Source organism: Coregonus clupeaformis, chromosome 19 (assembly GCF_020615455.1).
Source record: "Coregonus clupeaformis isolate EN_2021a chromosome 19, ASM2061545v1, whole genome shotgun sequence".
Classification (NCBI taxonomy): Eukaryota; Metazoa; Chordata; class Actinopteri; order Salmoniformes; family Salmonidae; genus Coregonus; species Coregonus clupeaformis.
In genome coordinates, this window is record NC_059210.1 from 54,958,839 (window position 1) to 54,978,380 (window position 19,542).

General features: G+C 42.6%; 1 protein-coding gene across 1 annotated transcript in view; it reads right to left on the reverse strand.

Moving 5' to 3' along the window:
* The window catches only part of LOC121532285 (tetraspanin-9), a 280,383-nt gene that overhangs the window by 241,330 nt on the left and 19,511 nt on the right, over positions 1-19,542 (reverse strand). Inside the window, exon 2 of the mRNA XM_041838138.2 lies at positions 18,967-19,031. The gene's annotated coding sequence lies outside the window, so the exon portion shown is untranslated. The remainder of the gene's footprint in view (positions 1-18,966; positions 19,032-19,542) is intronic.

The window sequence follows — 19,542 nt, forward strand, 5'->3', positions numbered from 1 at the left end:
GTAAATATTTGGTGACCATTGAAACTAATGTTCCAATGTTGATTAATGCAACTTTAAATGCTAACAGTTTAAAACTATAGCCTAGCAGTTATCAAAATGCTGCATTGAAGCAACTGAAGTAAGAAAAAAGTGTGTTTTGGATGTCTACCCTAAAAGATGAAAAAGACAAGTTTAACCGTCCTTGTCTTGAAATTCAAAGGAACGCACCTGCCTTATTATCACCCCTGGCGTCACCATAACTACACATGCAGTTCACCATAACAATTATTATTATTATTATTATTTTTTAAGTCATTTAGCAGACGCTCTTATCCAGAGCGACTTACAGTTAGTGAATACATATTTTTTTATACTGGCCCCCCATGGGAATCGAACCCACAACCCTGGCATTGCAAACACCATGCTCTATCAACTGAGCTACATCCCTGCCGGCCATTCCCTCCCCTACCCTGGACGACGCTGGGCCAATTGTGCGCCGCCCATGAGTCTCCCGGTCACGGTCGGCTGCTACAGAGCCTGGATTCGAACCAGGATCTCTAGTGGCACTGTTTGCACTGTGATGCAGTGCCTTAGACCACTGCGCCACTCAGGAGTACATGCAGGTATGAATAACTACACATGCAGGTAACCATAACTACACATGCAGGTAACCATAACTACACATGCAGGTCACCATAACTACACATGCAGGTCACCATAACTACACATGCAGGTGACCATAACTACACATGCAGGTGACCATAACTACACATGCAGGTCACCATAACTACACATGCAGGTCACCATAACTACACATGCAGGTCACCATAACAACACATGCAGGTGACCATCACTACACATGCAGGTTACCATAACTACACATGCAGGTGACCATAACTACACATGCAGGTGACCATAACTACACTTGTAGGTGACCATAACTACACATGCAGGTCACCACTCTACACATGCAGGTCACCATAACTACACATGCAGCTCACCATAACTACACATGCAGGTCACCATAGCTACCCATGCAGGTCACCATAACTACACATGCAGGCTTGACGACTCTTCCGTAACACACAGTTAACAGTACAGATCACACCTTAGAAAATTATGTAGCTAGATGACATTGGGCTCCAGCACAGTGGTGCGCAGCACTAAAAACATGTCCAAAGACCGTTTTGTTAATTTGGTGTCACCCCAAGTTGTGTCTGCTCCGACAAACACAAACTTTGCAGTAAAATATAGTGGAACAGTAAATGGGGGTGTTCGGGGCACTTGTCAAGGGGAGAAGGCAAAGTAGCCATTCCACGTTCAATAATTAACAATAGGAGAAAATAGACACTTCATTTATCATAACAGGTACACCATTGATCGGGGATAATCCCTCCTACCACATGTAGTCTACATATCCTTTACAAATACAGTGCCTTCGGAAAGTATTCAGACCTTTTTCCACATTTTGTTATGTTACAGCCTTATTCTAAAATGGATTCAATTATTATTTTTCCTCATCAATCTACACACAATACCCCATAATGACAAAGCAAAAATGGGTTGTTAGAATTTTTTGCTAATTTATTACAAATAAAAAACAGAAATACCTTATTTACATAAGTATTCAGACCCTTTGCTATGAGACTCGAAATTGAGATCAGGTGCATCCTGTTTCCATTATCTACAACTTGATTGGAGTCCACCTGTGGTAAAATCAATTGATTGGACATGATTTGGAAAGGCATACACCTGTCTATATAAGGTCCCACAGTTGACAGTGCATATCAGTTCAAAAACCAAGCCATGAGGTCGAAGGAATTGTCCGTAGAGCTCCGAGACAGGATTGTGTCGAGGCACAGATCTGGGGAAGGGTGCCAAAACATTTCTGCAGCATTGAAGGTCCCCAAGAACACAGTGGCCTCCATCATTCTTAAATGAAAGAAGTTTGGAACCACCAAGACTCTTCCTAGAGCTGGCCGCCCACCAAAATGAGCAATCGAGGGAGAATGGCCTTGGTCAGGGAGGTGACCAAGAACCCGATGGTTACTCTGACAGCGCTCCAACTAGTCAGGATCGAGGCAAAGATTAACGGAGCAAAGTACAGAGAGATCTTTGAAGAAAACCTGCTCCAGAGCGCTCAGACTGGGGCGAAGGTTCACCTTCCAACAGGACAACAACCCTGAGCACACAGCCAAGACAATGCAGGAGTGGCTTCGGTCCTTGAGTGGCCCATCCAGAGCTCGGACTTGAACCCGATCTAACATCTCTGGAGAGACCTGAAAATAGCTGTGCAGCAACACTCCCCATCCAACCTGACAGAGCTTGAGAGGATCTGCAAAGAAGAATGGGAGAATCTCCCCAAATACAGGTGTGCCAAGCTTGTAGGGTCATAGCCAAGAAGACTCAAGGCTGTAATCGCTGCCAAAAGTGCTTCAACAAAGTACTGAATAAAGGGTCTGAATACTTATGTAAATGTGATATTTCTGTTTTTTATTTGTAATAAATTAGAAAACAATTCTTATTGCTTTGTCATTATGGGGTATTGTGTGTAGATTGATGAGGAAATAAAACAATGTAATCAATTTTAGAATAAGGCTGTAACCTAACAAAATGTGGAAGAAGTCAAGGGGTCTGAATACTTTCCGAATGCACTGTATGTGGAAGTAGGCCTAGTATATTCTATCATTACAAAAGTATGTAAACAGCAAGATATTCCCTAAAACATAGAATGACCAATGTTGCATACATCGATTGCCTCCGCTCTCGGTGCCAATTACTAATGAAATCATGCAACCGTGCAGGTCTTTGATAGGGTATACAATTAAATAGGATAATATCTTAAACATTGTAGGCTGTACTGTAGATTAGCCTAAAAACTAGCGTAACCTCATCCTACCGACGGTCAAAAATCATTGGATTTGATTGCTTTAACTCACTGTTGACAGGCTACCATTATTTTATACAGTAGGACCATTTTTACAATGGCGCTGTCACAAAGTGGGAAACCAGACAGTGGCAGTGGTGATGAACAACGCTCCAAAGATGTCATGTCATTCTAAGAACAGCCTACAGAAAAAGTGTTTCCTAAACCCGCTATCAGACATTTTTCCTAATGCCCCGTTCATTTCTTCTAGACTGTCACATTGGATCAGTGGAATGTGAACATCGCTGTCTTAACAGGTTCAACCAACAATGTTTGTGTATCCGTTCCACAATGATCCCGCAAGGTATTTCTTTTTATAGGGTGTCCACCCAGGCACAGGCTCATAATGCGAGAAAATGCAATTTAGTGAAAAAATTTCACTTCCTTATGGTATAAAATAAATTTCCCCAGAAAAATATGACCCATCAGTTTCTGAGTTGCTCAGTGTTGTATGTCTCTAACAAATCATCAACATTAGGCTTATATCCAAAATCAGATTTTGTAACGTAATAAATCCTACAACAAAGCACTTGACACTGTTGACAGCAGTGCCGCTTCCTCGTATCAACCTTTTGAGATTTTATGTTGCAGTGATTCTCTTACGTTTTTTCCGCGGGTAGCAAAAAGTAAAATTAGGATGACAGGAGCTGAAATATGCAGGCTTTGAAATGTAAAATGTTATGTAAGCCTACTCTAGAAGCTCCGTTGAGATTTCGCAAAACTACGTACACCACTTTTTATCTAGCGCCTCTGTTGATTTTGTTCCCATAATGTTGTAACCTAATGGGAGTTTATCAGAATTATTTTTACAGGGTTTCTGATTTGGAGTGTTCTGCACATTTTAAAGTTGGTTTGGAGTGTGTTTCTTAAAAGTTGTACGAACAGCAGTGTTCCAAAAATGTCATATTTTGGTCACCGTAGACCTCCATGTTAAAATTAGCATTTCTAAGTGTGATGAGTATCAAAAAAATTATTTAAGCAGCTCAAGCTAGACCTCTCTGCACGTTATAAAGTTGAAATGGCATGTTTCGCATAAAAGCTGTAGGAGGAGTAGCGGTCGGAATAATAGTAAGTACCGGGATTGAAGTATGACAAATAAAAGCCAATTTATGCTTGATCCGAAAATGTGGTCGGAGGCTTCGTATGGAGGGTGTGACGCAATTGCAAAGCATATGGAGGCATGCAGAGGCCAAAATCGAGCTCCGTAACACATCGGCGTGCGCCTCCCAAATGTTCTAACAATGCTAAGGGCTCCGTATAGCTCCGCATTTACATGATTGGTTGACGGTAGGTGGGGGCGGTACATCCTGCATAAACACAAACTCACTTCCTTGACAACTTCCTTGACAACAGCTCTGCGTTGCTCTGCGAAGCGCAAGAAGTATGAATGCCCTGACTTCTGCAGAGGCCATATCACCGTAAATGCTGCACGGCCAATGCAGAAGCAGACTGACCATGCAGCGACTTTTTCTTTGTAATCACACTAAATATGGAAAATCCATTCTACCACAGCACTTCTATTCATGGTAGTAAATCTAATAAATGCATTATATGCAGAGTAAAGTCGAGCCAACAGATGCACCATGCCGCATGATGCCTGGGAAATAAAGAGAGGTCTTATCTCCCACGCCCAGTGCAACGTGATATATCCTGCCATTTGGCCAACTGCGATATACTGTATGTATAGGGGGGCGAGCTGGGTGATTCATACTGTGATTGCAGCAGTGCCCTCTCTATCCTTCTGAGCTCTTCCAGAAGGGTGAGGGGCAGTGAGAGAGGGGTAGGCAGAGAGGGGCAGCGTGGGCCTCAGTTTCTGCCCACAGACCTGCAGTAACGTTGCTGCTCTCCGTACTGCTATATTTACTCCCTTAGCAGCCCAGGACATCACGCTGGGATTCTGTTACCCCCCTCGCGTCCCGGCATATACACTGTTAGTTATGTGAAAGCCTGTCGGGTCGGTCACAAGCCTCGCCGGCTGCCTGCGCCTGCCTGCATTCACTCCAGCTAACACCATCCTACCCAGCTGGCCCCTCCGGACTGAAACAAGGGGTCAGCAGGGGGCGAACCAGGGAGATTAATGACAGGGCAGGGAAGACAGAATGAACTCAGACCAAACTGGGATCGATACGGAGCAGAGAGAGAGAGCTAAGGGATGGTGGATGGCTCACTGCTCCTGATTTGGGCAGAGCAGGGGTTCAAGGAATGCCACTGGCAGATCGGATCTCATCATGGTTTGATTGCCCCTGGCCCTGACTGACTGACTGACGCAAGTATTGCTGATCTATGATGGAAATCACCAGTAGATCTTTTAGCCTCACACATCACATGAGATGGATGATTGGGAGCCCTGAAATAGAGTGGCTGAGTCACTCTTAGTTAGCACAGTACAGTCCGTCAGTGCTGTGGAGTCATAAGCTATTCCATTTGAACAGTGAGCTTCTTCTGACTGTAAATACACAGGGTTGAAGCATGTTCTGAAGTTTCCTTATGCTAATTGCATATTTAACTTTAATAGGTTTCTTGTTAAAATGTGATCACAGAAGTGATATGGTAAAACTTTGACGACATCCAAAGCCTTCAGCTACACATTTTTAACATGAACATATTGCAAACGCTGCAAACTGCCCAATCCAAATATGACATCTTCACTGAATCTGGGTTGTCACTAGTTACCACAGCCACAAAGTCAATATTGGCTATATCTTAAAAATTCATGAATTTGTTTTGTTGCTTGGTCTTAATTTAAGGTTAGAGTTAGGCATAAGGTTAGCAGTGTGGTTAACATGAGATTTATGAATGTACATTGTAGAAATAGGCAGGGTTTAGCCATAATTATGACTTTGTGGTTGTGGTACCAGTGACAACCGTGAATCTGCCACATCAAGACTACACTACTTCCATCTAGTGGCATTGTCGGGAATATCACCCATACCACATGTACAGTCGTGGTCAAAAGTTTTGAGAACGACACAAGTATTGGTCTTCACAAAGTTTGCTGCTTCAGTGTTATGAGATATTTTTGTCAGATGTTACTATGGTATACTGAAGTATAATTACAAGCATTCCATAAGTGTCAAAGGCTTTTATTGACAATTACATTAAGTTTATGCAAAGAGTCAATATTTGCAGTGTTGACCCTTCTTTTTCAAGACCTCTGCAATCCGCCCTGGCATGCTGTCAATTAACTTCTGGGCCACATCCTGACTGATGGCAGCCCATTCTTGCATAATCAATGCTTGGAGTTTGTCAGAATTTGTGGGGTTTTGTTTGTCCACCCGCCTCTTGAGGATTGACCACAAGTTCTCAATGGGATTAAGGTCTGGGGAGTTTCCTGGCCATGCACCCAAAATGTCGATGTTTTGTTCCCCGAGCCACTTAGTTATCACTTTTGCCTTATGGCAAGGTGCTCCATCGTGCTAGAAAAGGCATTGGTCGTCACCAAACTGTTCTTGGATGGTTGGGAGAAGTTGCTCTCGGAGGATGTGTTGGTACCATTCTTTATTCATGGCTGTGTTCTTAGGCAAAATTGTGAGTTAGCCCACTCCCTTGGCTGAGAAGCAACCCCACACATTAATGGTCTCAGGATGCTTTACTGTTGACATGACACAGGACTGATGGTAGTCACCTTGTCTTCTCCGGACAAGGTGTTTCCCGGATGCCCCAAACAATCAGAAAGGGGATTCATCAGAGAAAATGACTTTACCCCAGTCCTCAGCAGTCCAATCCCTGTACCTTTTGCAGAATATCAGTCTGTCCCTGATTTTTTTTCCTGGAGAGAAGTGGCTTCTTTGCTGCCCTTCTTGATACCATCCTCCAAAAGTCTTCGCCTCACTGTGCGTGCAGATGCACTCACACCTGCCTGCTGCCATTCCTGAGCAAGCACTGCACTGGTGGTGCCCCGATCCTGCAGCTGAATCAACTTTAGGAGACGGTTCTGGCGCTTGCTGGACTTTCTTGGGCGCCCTGACGCCTTCTTCACAACAATTGAACCTCTCTCCTTGAAGTTCTTGATGATCCGATAAATGGTTGATTTAGGTGCAATCTTACTAGCAGCAATATCCTTGCCTGTGAAGCCCTTTTTGTGCAAAGCAATGATGACGGCACGTGTTTCCTTGCAGGTAACCATGGTTAACAGAGGAAGAACAATGATTTCAAGCACCACCCTCCTTTTAAAGCTTCCAGTCTGTTATTCTAACTCAATCGCATGACAGAGTAATCTCCAGCCTTGTCCTTGTCAACACTCTCACCTGTGTTAACGAGAGAATCACTGACATGATGGCAGCTGGTCCTGTTGTGGCAGGGCTGAAATGCAGTGTAAATCATTTTGGGGGATTAAGTTCATTTTCATGGCAAAGAGGGACTTTGCAATTAATTGCAATTCATCTGATCACTCTTCATGACATTCTGGAGTATATTGAAATTGCCATCATCAAAACTGAGGCAGCAGACTTTGTGAAAATTAGTATTTGTGTCATTCTCAAAACTTTTGACCACAACTGTACAGTACGACTGACTGAGTGATAATTTGTCCTCAATGTAATTTTGTCAGAACATTGATTTTGAGTCAGGGAGGTAGGTTCAGTGGCTCTCAGTATAATATAAATGAATAGCCCAGGGGAGCACTTTCTTTCAGCACACTGCATCTGTGATGTGCTGTCTTCACCTCCCAGGTTTCCAATTATCCACTGGCCCTCGATAACACCACTACTGGTTAACAGCAATTTAAAGGCCCAGTGCATTCAAAAATGAGATTTTATTGTGTTTTATATACATATTTCCACACTATGAGGTTGGAAAAATTCTGTGAAATTGTGAAAATTATGATAATGCCCTTTTAGTGTAAGATCTGTTTGAAAAGACCGCCAAAAATGTCTGCCTGTTTTGGTGGGATGGAGCTTTGGCCTGTAAATTAATTAATAAACCAATAAGAAAAAGAGTTCCAAACCTCTCTGCCAATAACAGCTTGTTTTCAGTTTTCCCCTCCCCACTCAGACCACTCCCAGACAGTCCTAGAATAATTATTGCTTGAGAAATTGCTCTTCGGTAAGAAGCTATTTTTGTTTATTTATGACTATTTGAATTGAAATCACAGTAAGGTCCTTACTTGCTACCCAGAAATTATTTGATATTGAGATAAAAAGGCTGCATTGGATCTTTAAAGCAGTCTCATCTCCCAAACAAACACTGTAGTATTGTTGACATTGTAATAAAAACATTTCAATGGAATTGACTTCACTCAGTTGGTCTACAATTAGGAGTTGTAGAAGTAATGGATGAAACAATGGGAACCAGTGGAGGCTGGTGGGAGGAGTTATAGGAAGATAGGCTCATTGTAATGGCTGGAATGGAATTATCGGAATGGAGTCAAACATGTGGTTTCCATATGTTTGATGTGTTTGATACCGTTCCATTTATCCTATTCCAGCCATTGCAATGAGCCCGTCCTCCTATAGCTCCTCCCACCAGTCACCACTGATGGGAACACAAAAAGCGATGAATGAGTTTCCCTAGAGTATACAACATAGAATCATATGTAGTTTCATGCAACTTTCACCAGATGGCGATCCTTGCAAGGAAACAGAGATTGAGCTTCCTTTGATTTTCCAAAATGTTCACTACCACAAGAGTCACAGACTAGTTGATTGTATGTTTGATAATATATTCAAATATACTCACTGGTACAAACATGACTACTGTCACACAACTATCAGCTTGAAAAATAGGGGTTCAGCTTGAAAAATAGGGGTTGGTTACCTTGTTAGAAGAGTGATTGCATCATCAGAAGAGTGATTCATAAACAACTCCAGTAATGTTCCAGCAACCTAAACCTTGTTTTAGTCCATCAAACCAAATACCTCCTTGTTAAATAATGTTCTTTAGATAGTCTCTAGCTGTCATCCAACCTATAGGGTCCTGTTACCTCCCATGTCTAATATGAGAGTCACTCATCGTCATCATCATGGCCTTTGATCCAGATTTCCTGAGCTGGAGAGCACTTTATTTCAGTGTGATGTATGCCCACTGCTCTTTGGACATACATTGACCTGCATTGATCTTCCAGTGATAGTTCAGTTAGTCCAACATGTTGAGACTTGTCTGCTTTCTTTACAAAGCGTCTCAGAGTGCTAATCTAGGATCAGGTGGCCTCTGTTGATATAATTAAGATCTAAAAGGCTAAATTGATCCTAGATCAGCACCCCTACTCTACAATTTGTGTGGTTACTAGTGTAGCCTGTGTGACTGTGGTCCTTTGGCTCAGCAGGCCTGATGGGAGACAGAACTCTTAAGTGAACTGTGAGTAAGTAGTAGCCCACATCAACCCCACTACCAGCAGCAGCAGGCCTGGCACAATCAAACTGTGTGAATATTCCCTCAGACGGGCCAGCACCGTCAGCACACAAGAAAATCCCCCCATATTTACAGAACTAATGAGGGAATGTACACATCCAAGGTGATAACGAGAGATAGAGTGAGTGGAGAAAGGGGAGCTAGGGGATACAGAGAGGGGAGTGGAAGTTAGGGCAGAGGCATTGTTATGAGATTCTATTGCTACAGTAACTCACCCACTGCCTGCTAACCCGATTCACTCACTCATCCCTGACTGACTCCTGTGCCTCTATTGCTATTCCACTGCTCACAGGAGACCAAACACAACCCAAATGTTAAACAAACACAACAACCAGTGCAGAGATAATACGGGCCCAGGGACTGGCGATATATTCACATGGAGAAAGTGAGAGAGTGGAGTTGTAATTATTGAAATAGTCTGTTGGTGTGTGGTTCACACAGGCTCCAGTGAGGCAAGAGTGTGAAAATAACACATAATTTCAAATCAGATATGCATTAAAAAAATTCATAGCACGTGTGATTAAAATCTGTTTAACTAAACATAACAGAGCATGTGTGACTGACTATAACATAGACCATATGACTGTTATTAGGGCTCTGTAAATGTAATAAAGGAGAGAAAAAGTCCCACTAATCTTCACTCACTGAAAAAACTGTAAGGTCACTATTGTCCACTGTTTTCTCTGCTTCTAACTTAAGCAGAACTATACAAGGCCAATCTTGCATTCTTATTTCTCTCTCCTCCCTAGGTCCCCTAGTTCCATGAAACCCCCTAGTAGGCAAAATAACCGTAATTCCCCTCTCTCTTTCAGCAGGAGCAGAAACTCTATAGCAACACATTCAGGAACAGAGAAGAGAGGCAAGATAATCATACGTCTTGATAAAACCAACATTTGCGAGCAAAGTAGCACAAATTAATACCTGCTCGACTTTATATCGTTAATCTCTCTCTTGAACAAGGCATCATTCCCAGGGACATGAAACACACTAAAGTTATACCTCTGTATAAGAAGAGGATAAAGTCTATCCCTGGGAATTATAGGCCTGTATCTATCCTCAGTATAACATCAAAGATCCTGGAGAGAGTTGTATATGAGCAAATTTATGAATATGTCAACAAACAAAGTCTAATGTATGATTTTCAGTCGGGTTTTAGAAAGACATACTCCACTGATTCATGTCTACTTTACTTGACTGACTTCATCAGGAAAGAGACTGATGAGGGAAATCTCTGTGGAATGGTACTGCTTGACCTACAGAAGGCCTTTGATACAGTTAACCACTGTCTCCTAATCTCCCAACTGGAGGCACTAGGGTTAAGCAGGCTGGGTAAAGTCCTATTTATCAGGTAAGTAGTAGAGGTTAATGGTTCACTGTCTCAGGCAAAACCAATGAGTGTGGCGTTCCGCAGGGGAGCGTGCTTGGGCCTCTACTGTTTTTACTGTACATTAATGACATGAAAGATGCTTGTTCTTGCCGTCTTTTCCGTTATGCGGATGACTCAACACTTCTGGTGTCTCACAAAAGTAAAACTATGTTGGAGAGCATACTTAGCACAGAGCTTAGGATCACCACTTTATTTTAAGAATGTGAAATGTCAGAATAATAGTGGAGAGAATTATTTATTTAAGCTTTTATTTATTTCATCACATTCCCAGTGGGTCAGAAGTTTACATACACTCAATTAGTATTTGGTAGCATTGCCTTTAAATTGTTTAACTTGGGTCAAACGTTTCGGGAAGCCTTCCACAAGCTTCCCACAATAAGTTGGGTGAATTTTGGCCCATTCCTCCTGACAGAGCTGATGTAACTGAGTCAGGTCTGTAGGCCTCCTTGCTCGCACACGCTTTTTCAGTTCTGCCCACACATGTTCTATAGGATTGAGGTCAGGGCTTTGTGATGGCCACTCCAATACCTTGACTTTGTTGTCCTTAAGCCATCTTGCCACAACTTTGGAAGTATGCTTGGGGTCATTGTCCATTTGAAAGACCCATTTGCGACCAAGCTTTAACTTCCTGGCTGATGTCTTGAGATGTTGCTCCAATATATCCACATAATTTTCCTTCCTCGTGATGCCATCTATTTTGTGAAGTGCACCAGTCCCTCCTGCAGCAAAGCACCCCCACAGCATGATGCTGCCACCCCTGTGCCTCACGGTTGGGATGGTGTTCTTCGGCTTGCAAGCAACCCCCGTTTTCCTCCAAACATAACGATGGTCATTATGGCCAAACAGTTCTATTTTTGTTTCATCAGACCAGAGGACATTTCTCAAAAAAGTAAGATCTTTGTCCTCATGTGCAGTTGCAAACCGTAGTCTGGCTTTTTTATGGCGGTTTTGGAGCAGTGGCTTCTTCCTTGCTAAGCGGCCTTTCAGGTTATGTCGATATAGGACTCGTTTTATTGTGGATATAGATACCTTTGTACCTGTTTCCTCCAGCATCTTCACAAGGTCCTTTTCTGTTGTTCTGGGATTGATTTGCACTTTTCGCACCAAAATACATTAATCTCTAGGAGACAGAATGCGTCTCCTTCCTGAGCGGTATGACAGCTGCGTGGTCCCATGGTGTTGATACTTGCGTACTATTGTTTGTACACATGAACGTGGTACCTTCAGGCGTTTGGAAATTGCTCCCAAGGATGAACCAGACTTGTGGAGGTCTACAATTTTTTTTCTGAGGTCTTGGCTGATTTCTCTTGATTTTCTCATGATGTCAAGCAAAGAGGCACTGGGTTTGAAGGTAGGCCTTGAAATACATCACAGGTACACCTCCAATTGACTCAAATGATGTCAATTAGCCTATCAGAAGCTTCTAAAGCCATGACATCATTTTCTGGAATTTTCCAAGCTGTTTAAAGGCACAGTCAACTTAGTATATGTAAACTTCTGACCCACTGGAATTGCCATACAGTGAATTATAAGTGAAATAATCTGTCTGTAAACAATTGTTGGAAAATTACTTGTGTCATGAACAAAGTAGATGTCCTAACCGACTTGCCAAAACTATAGTTTGTTAACAAGAAATTTGTGGAGTGGTTGAAAAACGAGTTTTAATGTCTCCAACCTAAGTGTATGTAAACTTCTGACTTCAACTGTAGCTCAGAATAAGCTGATCAGGGTAGTATTGAAGGTGAGTCCACATACTCACATAGGCAAGAGCTGCTTTCAGGAACTCAACTGACTGCCTGTTGAGGCTAGGGTGTCCCAGATTAGACTGGGTCTGGTTTACAGGAGTATTTATGGTTCTGCGCCCAGATATCTAACTGATTACTTTCCCCGTGTTAGGGATGCACACAATCACAGCACCAGATCAGGTGTTGCTAATGTGTGCTTATACAGGTTCAGGGGTAATGCTGGGAAAGGTACTTTCTTGTATACAGGAGCCTCAGAGTGGAATGTGTTGCCTCTGCCGATAAAAACGACGTCCTCTCTGGGCAGCTTTAAAAATAAAGTTTAAAACTGTTTGATGTCTTCTGTGCCCGTTTGAATGTACCCTACGATGTAACTGCAATGATGAGATAGATGTTCTTCTTCTTTGTTTTTTGTTTTATTATCTAGTTGTCATACTGTGTTCAACCGTGTTCGATCATGCCTAGCCATCTTTTTTCAAGAGGACCACAATGGAAATAAGTCCCAGACTTTATTGTGTGTTATCCTATCCATGTATGGCTTTTTCAAGTTTTGTGTGTGCTTGTTTTTTTTTTAATGGTTGAATTATTCAACTAAACTAAACTATGACTGTGTCTGTTCTCTTTGCCCATTGGACCTGTCGTGTATGAAGATATGGTCCTGTATGGCTCAGTTGTGAGAGCTTGGTGCTTGCACTGCCAGGGTAGTGGGTTCGATTCCTAGGGCCACCCACACGTAAAATGTATGCATGCATGACTAAGTTGCTAAATGTCATATATTATATTATATATAATATGAAATTAAAACTCATATTAGATTTTCCCTATCAGGAGCTTTTGGCAGTATGCCAGTGAAAGAGCTTCAAACTGATTATATGGGGCATTTAAAAGGGATAGAATAAAAAATGTTAGTGATTGGCCTAGTTTGAAGTTGCAGTGTTCTCAAACTAGGGGCAGTTTGACATGTATTGTCATGACTCTTGCCCTGGAGGCAGCAATGCAGAGTGGTCACTAGCTGGCACAGCCACAAAGTAATAACATCAGATTTTAAACCTATCCTTAACCACACTGCTAGCCCTAATGCCTAACCCTAACCTTAAATTAAGAAGAAAAAAAAACGATATAGCCAATTATGACTCAGTTCTGCCTCCAGGGCAAGATTCATGACAATACAAGTCAACCTGCAAACTAGGGATGAACATGTCTAATAAAAGAACGCCAAAAGCTGGTGTATTCATCTTCTTCACATTCCCTGCTAACAATAAATGAGTCAGTAGAAATGGTCGCCTAAAGTCGGCAGGACGTTGTGTCATGGTCGTTTTTAGGACGTTCTTGGGATGTTGTGTCATGGTCCCCTGGAGGTTTTATTTAGTTCCCAATTTGTCCCGAGGATGTTTTTAGGACGTTCTTGGGACGTGGTGTTATGGTCCCCTAGAGGTTTTTGTCTAGTCCCCGGTTTGTCCCGGGGATGTAACCTGATGGTCTCAAATATCTGTTCCATCAGGGCCCTGATTGGTAAACCACTGATCCATTCACAGCTCTTAGTCTTTTGGCAATGCAAGGGACACCGAAACACACACAAACAGAGCTTTTAAAATAGTGTTTTCAACTTAAATATTTAACACACATTACATTGTGTATGTTTACTCATACAGTAATTACTAGTTATCATGTCGTCACCTGGGATTTGAGCTCATAACCTCTTGGTTCACAGCATTCCGATTTTCCTGCCATGTTACCATGTCTGATTTCACCTATAGGCCTATTCCTACACTTTGCACTTCAAAGTAAATCTCAGCTCTGTTAAAAATACACTGAAGAAAAACTATTATACAGTGAAGAAAAATATAAACGCAACATGTTGGTCCCATGTATCATGAGCTGAAATAAAAGTTCCCAGAAATGTTCGATACGCACAAAAAGCTTATTTCTCTCACATTATGTGCAGAAATTAGTTTACATCTATGTTAGTGAGCATTTCTCCTTTGCCAAGATAATCCATCCACCTGACAGGTGTGGCATATCAAGAAGCTGATTAAACAGCATGATCATTACACAGGTGCACCCTGTGCTTGGGACAATAAAAGGCCACTCTAAAATGTGCAGTTTTGTCACACAACACAATGCCACATATGTCTCAAGTTTTGAGGGAGCGTGCATTTGGCAAGCTGACTGCAGGAATGTCCACCAGAGCTGTTGCCAGAGAATTTAATGTTCATTTCTCTACCATAAGCCGCCTCCAACGTAGTTTTAGAGAACTTCGCTGTACGTCCAAACGGTGTCACAACCGTAGACTTTGTGTAACACTTTACATGTTGCGTTTATATTTTTGTTCAGTATAAATAAAATCAATGAGAGAATAGTCAGATTAAATGATAATTAAAATATCGGTGCAGATGGCACTCTTTTGTTAAGTGCAGAGATGTATTATAAGTAATGAATGTGTGGGAGACTTAATACATTCTAAATACTTTTTAGCTCAAATCCAGAGGTTGTGAGTTCAAATCCAAGGTGGGGTCATATTGAAAAGTCAATATTAAGTGATCATGTCAAATGTAATAATATTGTTTAAAGATTTGTACACTATTTTAGCTGAACAGCGTACCACTTACCTTAAAACCCCAATACCACTTCATTACTTTACTTAAAATGGTTTGGGTCACCTGGGACAATCAAGGGAGCTTCAAGGGACCATGACACAACATCCCAAGAATGTCCTAAAAACATCCCCGGGACAAACTGGGAACTAGAAAAAGGTCCCCCAGAGAACATTCCCTTGGGACCATCACACAACGTCCTAAGAGCTAGTGAAATGAAAGTCATGAGAACGTCCTAAAAAGGTCCTGACATGGTCCTCAGTGACGTCCTAGGAACTTACAGGGCACTAACAAAGGTTCCCGAGAGAACGTTCCCTTGGGATCATCACACGACGTCCTAAGGACTAGTAAAATTAACGTCCTGAGAACGTCCTAAAAAGGTCCTGACAGTGACATCCTGGGAACTTACAGGGAACTATACAGAGGTCCTCCAGACAACATTCCCTTGGGACCATGATGCAACGTTCTTAGAATGTTCTCAGAATGTCAGAACCCTTAAGGGACCTAATGGGAACGTCGCCGAAAGTCCTCAGGAATCCTCGTGAACATAATATGTAAACAATAAAGCACAACACCCTACAAATAATATATTTCAAAGGTTATTTCGTAACATTCTCTTAAGCATTTAGGCTTTGTGTCTCCTTCTGCAAGTTCACCAGCCAATAACAGGAAAACTACAAAGACTCAGGGGCATACCACCAATTGCATTGGTATTTTGAGGACAGTCTCGTACAATGTTGGCTTAACATGTATGAGCCACTACACCAGGGTTCTTCAATTCCGGTCCTGGAGGGTCGAAACACCTCTGTTTTTCATCCTCTCCTTCTAATCAGGGGCTAATTCAGACCTGGGACACCAGGTGAGTGCAATTAACTACCAGGTAGAAATAAAAAACAGAAGAGTTTCGGCCCTCCAGGACCGGAATTGAAGAACCCTGCAGTACAGTATGCAAAGGAAAAGGCGCAACACTCGCTCACCGTTAAACATTCTTTGTTTTATTTAAGCAAGGTTAAAATATAAACATTTCGGCCTACAATGGCCTTAATCAGAATCATAATGTTTTTTATACACAGTAGGCACATTGATTAGACACAGTAAGTTTAACATAGTAGAAAACACACACAAACTCCCGGTCTTATAATGTCACATCAGTAACCCATTTGAGCATTACATGTTGGTCAAGAGCCAACATCATTCCTGAACCTGTTGACCTCGCACCGTGTTCTGTCCTGTTCCAGCACAGCCATCCCATCACACAGGCAGGCCTTGTACTGCAGAGCAGTGCAGTGAAGCGAGGCCTTGATGTTTTAACAAAAAACACATAACAGGGGCAGTAAAATAGGACACCCAACTCACTCTGTCTTCATCTCCTCTTACTTCACCTGCACCTGTGCTATTAATCTTGGCAGCCCACTCAGCATCTACCACAGAATATGCAGCCCACAGGATGTACTGCAGAATGTGTAGATGCTGTAGCATGTGCAGTGCAAAGGGTTGTGTGAGGACAGAGACGGCATTAGGCATAAAGACTTGAGAGATAGGTATCTAGCATGACAATAACAATTCAACAACCGGGTGGGCTGTGTGCAAACTTCACATCTCAGTGAGAAAATAAAAAGTTTGACTAAGACCATTTCCTTAGATACTCCGATCTAAAGTTCCACTTTATGTTTGCCACAACATAAACCCTCCTGTGTTGTGCATCCATTAGACACCAGCTGCTTCTACAGTACTGCCAGAATGCTTGCTTAAAGAGCATTGGAAATCCATGCCTTCTTTGTGAGGCTACTGACTTAGCCACCAGCGAGATCTCCCATCTCAGCTCAAAGGAATCCTAAACTTTGGTGTTCTATCTTGTTTATTTCTTCATGGCTATTGACTGACTCCACATGAAACCTGGCCAGTGCTGTCCGTCTGTAGTGTTCAGAGAAAATCCTAGCTAGCATAGAAACACACAGTGCTGAGGGAGGAGCAGCTCCCACACCACGAAGAGACACAAAACATCACATGCATATTATGCACCCACACACATACCACAGAAACACCCGCACTAGTCACACAAGTTGGTAAGCGCAGCTATACCTCTTCATAGGGATTTATGGTGATAACGTTGGGCTTTTATATGCTTTTCCCGCCGCAATTTCCCCCCAGAAATGGCCTGGCCCGGTCGTCTCCCTGGGCGACCCCCTTTTCACTGGGCTAACGAACGTAGCAGATGTTGCTACGGTACTGAGTGCCCAATAGGGAACACTGCATCATGGAAACTACCTGCCAGAGGTCACTGCTGTACTGGGCACTGAGCAGTACTGCTGTACACAGCCACTCTCTCTCAGGCCAGCCAGCCTGACCAGCATACCAAGCGGGGGCTCACAGGCTCACAGCTCGGTTAACGAAATCACTGGGCTTCTCTGGGTCAAAGTTTACTGGAGCTGGAGGGACTTATTGTTGGTTATTGCTGACGAGGCACTTCGCTCCTGGTCAGCGAGACCCAGAATTAGTTATTTTTCTGCTCTGCACCCTGGTTTCACAGTCTGTGCTGGCACCTGGTGTACCCAATGATGTACAGTGCCTTCGGAAAGTATTCAGACCCCTTGACTTTTTCCACATTTTGTTACGTTACAGCCTTATTCTAAAATGGATTAAATAAAACACTTTCCTCATCAATCTACACACAATACCCCATAATGACAAAGCGAAAACAGGTGTTAGAAATGTCTGCACATTCATAAAAAATAAAATAATTAAATACCTTATTTACATAAGTATTCAGACCCTTTGCTATGAGACTCGAAATTGAGCTCAGGTGCATCCTGTTTCCATTGATCATCCTTGAGATGTTTCTACAACTTGATTGGAGTCCACCTGTAGTAAATTATATTGATTGGACATGATTTGGAAAAGCACACACCTGTCTATATAAGGTCCAACAGTTGACAGTGCATGTCAGAGCAAAAACCAAACCATGAGGTCGAAGGAATTGTCCGTAGAGCTCCGAGCAGGATTTTGTCGAGGCACAGATCTGGGGAAGGGTACCAAAACATTTCTGCAGCATTGAAGGTCCCCAAGAACACAGTGGCCTCCATCATTCTTAAATGGAAGAAGTTTGGAACCACCTAGACTCTTCCTAAAGCTGGCTGCCCTGCCAAACTGAGCAATCGAGGGAGAAGGGCCTTGGTCAGGGAGGTGACCAAGAACCTGATGGTTACTCTGTCAGAGCTCCAGAGTTCCTCTGTGGAGATGAGAGAACCTTCCAGAAGGACAACAGCACTCCACATATCAGGCCTTTATGGTAGAGTGGCCAGACGCAAGCCACTCCTCAGTAAACACAGTTGCCTGGAGGTCAGGCCTTGGCCCTGTGATGCTGGGGAAACTGGGAAAACTCAAGAGCCGACTAGGGTGGTGGGGGGGGTCTTTCCTGTTGCCACCGACCCAGGGCCTTGGAGACAGCCAGACAGGAAGCAGGCCCCATACCCTAGCAGTGAGCCACCCTCTCTGGGTAGCCTCTAATTTACCCCCAGGAGTGTACTTCCTGGTAGGCCCATTATCAGCCTTTATGTGTAAACTACCCAAAATACCCGAAAGGGTTTTCCCTCCTAATACAGAGTGCATAAATTGTCCGAAAGCAGTAGGGAATCAAATCAGGTAGGTATTTTCCACCACATAATGACATAATGAATCATGAAACACAGGAGAATACCTAAACCTGACCAGATTAATAAGCGATAAATCTGATTTTATGGTTTCTTGACTTTGGGGAAGCCAAGTGGTATTTAGTTCATGGATGGCGTTAAAAAACAAAGTCAAGTGTAGAAACTAAGTAAGGTAGATTTTATTAATGTCGTCATTATTGGTTAATAAAATGACCTAAATACTGAAATTATATAACAAACAAATTATTCAGAATGAATCAAGTTTGATGGGGTACACAGAAACAGTCCATCACAAGACCAGAAGAAATTAAGTAATTTAAAAGGTGATCTCATGTCTTACCGGCTTAGATGTGGTGGAGGCCAACAGAACAGAAGCAGTGGGACCACTGGTTGTAATGGAACAGCCTGTCAAACAAAAGAGAAAAAACAGGGTCTGAACTTCAAGCTGACTCTTCTGATGAAATACAGGATGGATGGGGACATTTTACAGTACAAACCACATACAAACACAGCTACTGTAAAGAACAGGCACACAGCAGTGAAGGGTTCTTTGTGGGTAGATGTTTTGTAGAAGCTAGAATGGAGTCTACTAATAATGTGAAGGTAGGCTGTGTGTTTTGTGAATGAGAGAGTGCAGCCGAGTGGGGAATGTAATTCAGGGGCCATGAAAGGACTGGGAGACCCCAGTAAACAATATTTAGCCTGATACACACACAACTCTGAATTGGAAAACGAGGTCAACTGCTCCTCTGCCTGTGCGTGTGATTGTGTCTGCTGCACATCTGTTTATGTGTTTGTGTGTGTGGATGTGTGAGTGTCTGTATTCACCTTTAAAAACCTCTACAAGCAGATGGCAATTGTGACGATGTTATTCAACCACCAACACATGGGAATGATACAGTGGAAAGCAGTACAA